The sequence below is a fragment of the Haliaeetus leucocephalus genome, unplaced genomic scaffold, assembly GCF_000737465.1.
Source record: "Haliaeetus leucocephalus isolate CR32 unplaced genomic scaffold, Haliaeetus_leucocephalus-4.0 Scaffold944, whole genome shotgun sequence".
Classification (NCBI taxonomy): Eukaryota; Metazoa; Chordata; class Aves; order Accipitriformes; family Accipitridae; genus Haliaeetus; species Haliaeetus leucocephalus.
In genome coordinates, this window is record NW_010973380.1 from 4,247,063 (window position 1) to 4,253,912 (window position 6,850).

Genomic DNA, 6,850 nt, shown 5'->3' on the forward strand with positions numbered 1-6,850 from the left:
TTTGCAGCCAGGACTTAAAATTCAACATCTACCCCCAGCTTTAACTGCCTCATAGACTTTCCTACCAGTGCATTCAGGTGGCCAGTATATACCCTGTATCTCTGAGGAAGACAGTACAGCCTGTACTAGTGCCCTTGAGGATAAAGATTGACCTTCAGAATTCTTGCCGCTTACAAGATGAGTATGTGGGTCCAACAGCTTAATTTTGAAAATGAGCACATTTAATGTCCCATCCCACTGGCCACATAAATGTGTTCTTCCCTAGCACCACCGATGCAGTTATACCCAAGACTAGCCTTTTGCAATGCTGAACACTATGCAGGATTTAAAGGCTACATCTCCTGTATATTTGGAAATCAAACAAAAGAAAACCTTCTGGCAGAGTCCAAATATTCTTAAGAGCCTAAATCAATAGAGGCCAAGAACCCCATTCTTGTCTCCTCCAGCATCAGCCTCTCTCAAAACCCCCAGCCTCCCACTCCAGGCCCTCATCACCCTGACTGTACCCCTGCATGTACACCTCTCAAGCCCATACCCTTTATCTTTTCCTCACATCCCACCTTTCCAGCCCAGCTCCCAAACTTCCTTGCAGCCACCCTGACTTTCCATGTATTTAGCAACAACAGCCTGCAAGTGGGCAAGTGCTGCTGAGCAGCTGGGGTGGGTTAATCTGGTGGGTGGAACCAACTTGGGAGACCATGCTGGGACATACCAGAAGCAGAGGACTTTAGCCAGGGCTTGGATTGCTTGTGCTGCCCATGGCCACTATCACCTTACTGGGATCACAGCAGCACTTCCCATAATACCTTTGAACATGGAAGCCTGGAGAAAGCCATCATGCCCAAAGCTCCCATAAGCCTTGTTTGCAAACCTTTGCTAACTCATGGTCCTGCTATACAGCTTGCAACGACAGAGCCCCTGTGCATATAAGGACTGAGAGCTTGTGATGCCTTTTGTGTTCCCTGATTAAGTCTCATTCTTTGAGCAACACTGTGGGGAGGGGCTATACCTCCATCTTTTTTTGGTTGTCAAACAAGTGGGGGAAAAAAACAACGCTGAGCTCTACTTTTTAAAGTATTTTAGTGTGATTACAGTAGATGGCTAAAGATACCACAATGACACATTCATGGGCTGAGCTGTGCTCTGAGGTTCACAGGCTGTAAAGCCCTTTTGTTTCTGATCTTTATTTGTATTCAAAGTGAAGAGCAGGGGTAGACAAGCTTGAATAGTAAAAGCAGCAAACTTGTGAGGATTTCTAGGCAGGTGAAACCTGGAAAGCAGCTCACACTGCCTGGGTAAAATGCAGAGGAGGGGAAGGCATTAAACCATTCTTTTGTCTTCAAAATGTTCCTTGCTAGAGGAACCTGGACATCACACCACATCACTAGTGCTTCACGAGTCAGCTTGTCCTCCTGGTTCAAAGGCTGCTTTAACAAGATATGCAAGTGTATGGATGTTTTGAAGACCCACCTAACCAAGTTCAGGTGGTTGGAGTTAGGTGTGTGCTAAATACCTTGCCCAAGCAGTGTCTCTCATCCTCTGTCTCTGGGTAGTTTGAGATGCTGATACTCCCTTTCTGGAGAGGAAGCTGAGAGGTTTCTAAGGTGGATGTCTCAGCTGGGAGGCTTGTTTAGATGCAAGGACAGGTCTGGACCTGGCCCTCCCATGGGAACTGGCTGGCTAAAGAAGACAGCTGTGTTTTGATCTGCTCAACATGGGGCTGCCTTTCAAGGAAGATAACAGGTCTACTGCTGAGCTTACCTTTGAAAGCCAGCCCAAATGACTGTGCTAATTTGAACTCAAACCTGTTCAACTCTGACTTGGGGATATGAAATCAGGAGTGGTGTGCTGATGGGAGAAAAAATTTTGTTGGAATATCTACACCTACAAATGTGTCTTTTTTAAGCTCTATGACTTTAAAATATCTTCTCCATGGTTTCACCTGTACCTTCCAGAAACTTTATAAGCCTGCTCCTAAATTGCTGCCTGTTAAGGAGATGTTCGATAGTTACTGAAGAGCTCTGTCAGTGCTTTGTCACTTGAATGTCTGTCTATGTACCTTGAAATGGATACTCCATTGGTAATTTGATGTGAAATGTGAATACTCTCTAATGTTGTTGGTTTTGATTCCCTGCTTCTTGGTGCCTCGGCAGTATTCCACTCTTCTTCAAGCCTATGTATTTGCCTCTGAGCTGCTACTGATCTTTTTTTATGCATCCTCTGCTCTTCAATATTAATCTAGTGAAAGTAGGATCATAAAACACATCAGTGTCGGGGAAGTCCTGGAATTGGGGGAGGAAAGAATGATATAGTATTCTTTAAGCAGCTAATCCAGTTAAAGAGAATTTGCTTCCTCATAGCTTTTGCTATCTCCCTGCACGCTTTCAGATGGCAGCTGGCTCCCATTCCTGTCCTGGTGGGTTACAAGTCAGTCAACTGTAAGCTTCTCAGCCTTTCCTTCTCCATATGGGCCCAGGGAAATACATGGCAAGCCCATGTGTTTGCCCAGTGCAGCTTTGAAAACACCAAGTGTGATGTATTTCTTCCTGGCTTTTCTTAATACATTCGTTTCTCAGGCACAGAATTAAAAGATGCTCCATCAGTGAACTTGCATGCAAGCTTCCTGGGATGCTGGGAATCAGTGGAGTGAGGCTGCTGGCATGAAGGAGCCTGGTAAGACTGGCTGGCACATGCAGCCACTGCGGGACATATGGTATTTGGATAAGAAGGGTGACACATGTCCACTGATAAGATTAAATAGCTGCAGTGCCTGAAAATGGAAAGAGGAATGGTCTCTATTCATTTCTGCCAGGCTTTCTTGCTGCTCAACACCTTTACAGGAGAGAGTGGCAAAACCCTGCTCTCTGCCACGGTCGGGGAAAGACAGTGAGAGTGGACGATCCTTCTCCACAGATGTGCATGGAAATGGGAGTTGACTGTAAGTAGGTATATGGACTTGACCTGCCTCTCTCTTACCTGAACTGTTCATTTCCTTGTCTTCGGTGTTTGCTTGTAAGTGAACAGTAGATGTCAGATATAGAAAATCCTGTTTTAAATTAAGTTAGTTAATAATTTTGAACTTAACAATACCTAGAGAAGTAGCCAAGATCATTCTGATCCTTTCTAGTCTTCCTGATTGATAATGCATCCCTCTTGGCAGGAAAACAAACCATTGACCCTATAGAGAGTGACTTAGCAGTCAAAGTGAGGAGGAGATACTCCCCAAACGACCACTGAAGACCACCTGAGACCCCCGCGCATGCGGAGAAGGCGTTTGGTGTGTCATGGTTATATAATCCTATGCATACACATTAGATAGTTCTACTATGTACTAGGTAGGAGTAGTTTAATAAATTAGGTGCAATTGTTACTGTATAAAAGGGACACACTGGATGAACCTGGTGTGCCTGATTTGTGGAAAGTCCACCAAGCACCCAGGCCTGAATAAAAAGCAATATCTCTCCTGAGTGTGTGAGACTGGCCTATTGCACACCAAGTAATGAATCCGCTTTTAGGACAACACAGTCAGTTTACCATCTGTTGGTGTTCTCCTCTGGTCAGTATCTAATCTGAGTAACTGCAGGCTAGCAAGTCAGATGCCTGTGACTCGCCACTTCTACAGCTCTCTTTTCTTCTTTGTATGGGTAGCTGTTATTGGGTGAGGATGACCTCTGTAGAACTCTTGTCCCACAAACAGGGTTCATTTACCCAGTGTGCAAGCCAGTAACACACAGAGTTGAGGTATTTTCAAATTAATTTCATTGATGCACAAGAATGGGTGTCTCAAGACAGCACACCCTTGTCTCAGAAATTCTCACATTTATACACTTAACTAATACATATTCGTTGTTATTTTCCTTAATGATCCATTCTTTCTTCTTCGCCCCTCATGTAAATTAGTGTGCAGATGCTTTCTTCTTCCTTCATTGTCTTCTTTTGAGTAGGTGGTATCATTTGAGTAGGTGGTCAATGAGTTGGTGGTCGCGATCTCCCTCTGTAGGAATTACCTTTTACCTACTTCTTCCCTAATCTTGGCAGTTCCAAGTGGTTCTTCAAGGTTTATTGACCAGACCACAATCCATTACCTTTTCTGACATAAAGCCCCATGGTCTAGTAATTAGTTCCTAAACGCTGAATCATGTCTAGTTATTGTTTTCCTGTTTTAACTATTAACTGATGGGGACTGTACACAGGACTTTAGCAGCTCCTTGGTTATTTCAATCATATTATACATATTAATTGATAACAGAACCAGAAAGGGCACCTGAGCCCCCTGAACCTGTTGCAAGCCCAGCTATCTTCACCATCTCTGCAGCTCCCCTAGAAAGACTGCTATCTACAAGTATGCCAGATTTATAATCTGGGGGACATCACCATGTGTGCACAAGGCAAGGTAAAGTTACATTGGCAGGCAGGTATGTGGGTAGACTGTTCTGTCTAGCACTCTGGCAAGCCCCCATTGACTGGGATGTGCCTATCTCTGCATTGCCTGTGTTCTTGTCTTCCCTTTCCCTCCCGCTCTGCCTCAGCCAAAATGCTGGGAGATGCTGAAGGGACCAGGATCAAAATAAGAGGATGGGATAGAGCTGCAGAAGGAGTCTATCTAGGAAAAACAAAAGACAGAGTAGCCCCCTGCTGACATGCTTTCATTGCTTTTCCCTCCTGTCTGCCCCTTAACTAGTACGTCAGACTCATTTCTCATGTTCACTAAATATCAAAGTGATTCAGCCTCAAGGTTGCAATTTATGCCTCCTTGTGGCTTTTTTCTTGTTTAAGTTGAAAAAATAATTCAGTCCAGTGAAGCTAATCATCATTCACAGTAAGGCCTCTCTGCATATATTTGCCTTTACGAGGAAGCTATAAGAGAGTATTAGTTACATTTTTACTTCCTTTGTATAGCCCTCTAATTTAGCTGAAGTGATGTAAAGTAGCACAGACCAGTCCAAAAAAATGTCTATAATGTTTTATAGATGTGACTTTAAAAAAAAAAAGGGGGGGTGGGGGATATGTAACATCCAGGTGGTGGAGTGACTTGGATAGCAGATGCCTTTACACAAAATATTCTTACCAATTAGAATACCAAGTTAGACATGAGGCCTAATTTCATTTCTCCTAATTCCACAGATGCTTGCTTGAAGAAAGCACCATCCACAGGATTATTAGCCTGTTACAGGCTACAGGTGAAAAAGTATCACCTTCAGCACAGGCTAAACATAGTTACTGAACAGTTATCACCAGAACATCAGCTTAACTTGTCAGTTATCAGCAAATTTGTAGCACTTAATTAGGAAGAGGTGGGGCTCTAGCCTTCTTAGAACTCATTTGAGGAAGCACCTCTTGTATTCCTTCTAGTCAGAAATTCTGCAGTCCTGGAAACGTTTCTCACCTCTCTCCCCCCTTGAAAACTAGACAATTTACAACTTTCTCAGCTGAAATACAGAGCTGTGATGAACTACAGAAAGCAAAACTATCAAAAAGTATATGCAAAGTTTTCACGTAAGCTTAAAAAAAAACCTGTATAAAATGCTGATACTACTAGTGTCACTTTTGAACACCAGACTTTCAGAAATAAGCTTAAATTTTAATTCTGACATGAGGATATAACTAAGAATGTCTCTTAGTCTCAAGTGTTTTATCTCACCCACTCGCTCAACAGCAATCACAAGTCTATGACTCATACACTATACCAATAGTGCAAATTAAAAGAAAACATTGTTCCTACTGCCATTTAGCCAAAGGTACTCCTACAGCTCTCCAGTCACAAGAGACCTGAGTAAATCTTCCTTCTAGAGTGAAATGCTATGGACTCTGTTATGCAGGTTGAACTACAGTATCATAACTTAAGTTTTGCAAAAGAAATCAGGCAGAGAAGCTGCTACACAGTCATGTATCTGGAGTCTGTGATATGGTGCCATGAGAGAAATTATGAGTGAACCAGATAAAATGGCAGTTAATAAAAGATTTTAAGAAGCTCTTCAGGAGCAGATGGTAATCAGTAGTGTTAAAAGAAGAGGTCAGTACTGAAGTTTCCCAAATATCAGCCATATTTCAACTTTTCATACATAAAATGAAAATAAATAAAATATCCCAGATGCAGAGGACGCTAATGAGCTTTGCTAAAGATACAAAGTGGTACTGGAGGAGACCATTGGGATGGCATATGGAAGGAACTGGATAATCTTGAAACCCATGAGCAATAAAAATCAGATGATATTTTGCATCACAAATACAAAGTTATGTCCTGGATTAATAACAGAAAATTCTCTTGGCTAGAAGGTTGCCGGTTAGAAACAAATACTGATGAGAAAACCCTAGTCAACACAGTAAGAAAGTGCTCAGTGGGGCAGAGAAATGCTATTAGGGGTATCCAAAGGGAATGTAGGGGCCGTTACAGGAATGGAGTCCAGAAGAGTTTGGCTTACATTACACTAGCAAAATGAAGGCTGGAAAGCAGTGATGTAGTTGTTCTTTACACGTACACTGGGGGTAAACACCAGGAAGGCTAAAAGCTGTTTAAGCTGGTGCTTAATTAAGCTGCTTAATGATGACACAGGAAAAAAATTACATTCTATGGCTTTGGTTTTGAAATTGAAATTTAGTATTGGTCAGGGAAATTAACACTAGCTCCCAAACAGGAGTTAGAAACAAGCTGTGAGTCATTCAAGGTAGGAAATATATTACATCCAATGCTGATTGCCTTGTTGATAAAATAAGCAGACGGCAATTCCCCATGTGGCTCATTTTTTTGTGCCGAAAGTGAGTTTACAAGAGATGATTGAAGGGAATCACACACATTCTGCCCCCCGCCCCCCCCCCCCCCCCCCCTCCACCACCGCGCGCACCCCCCGAT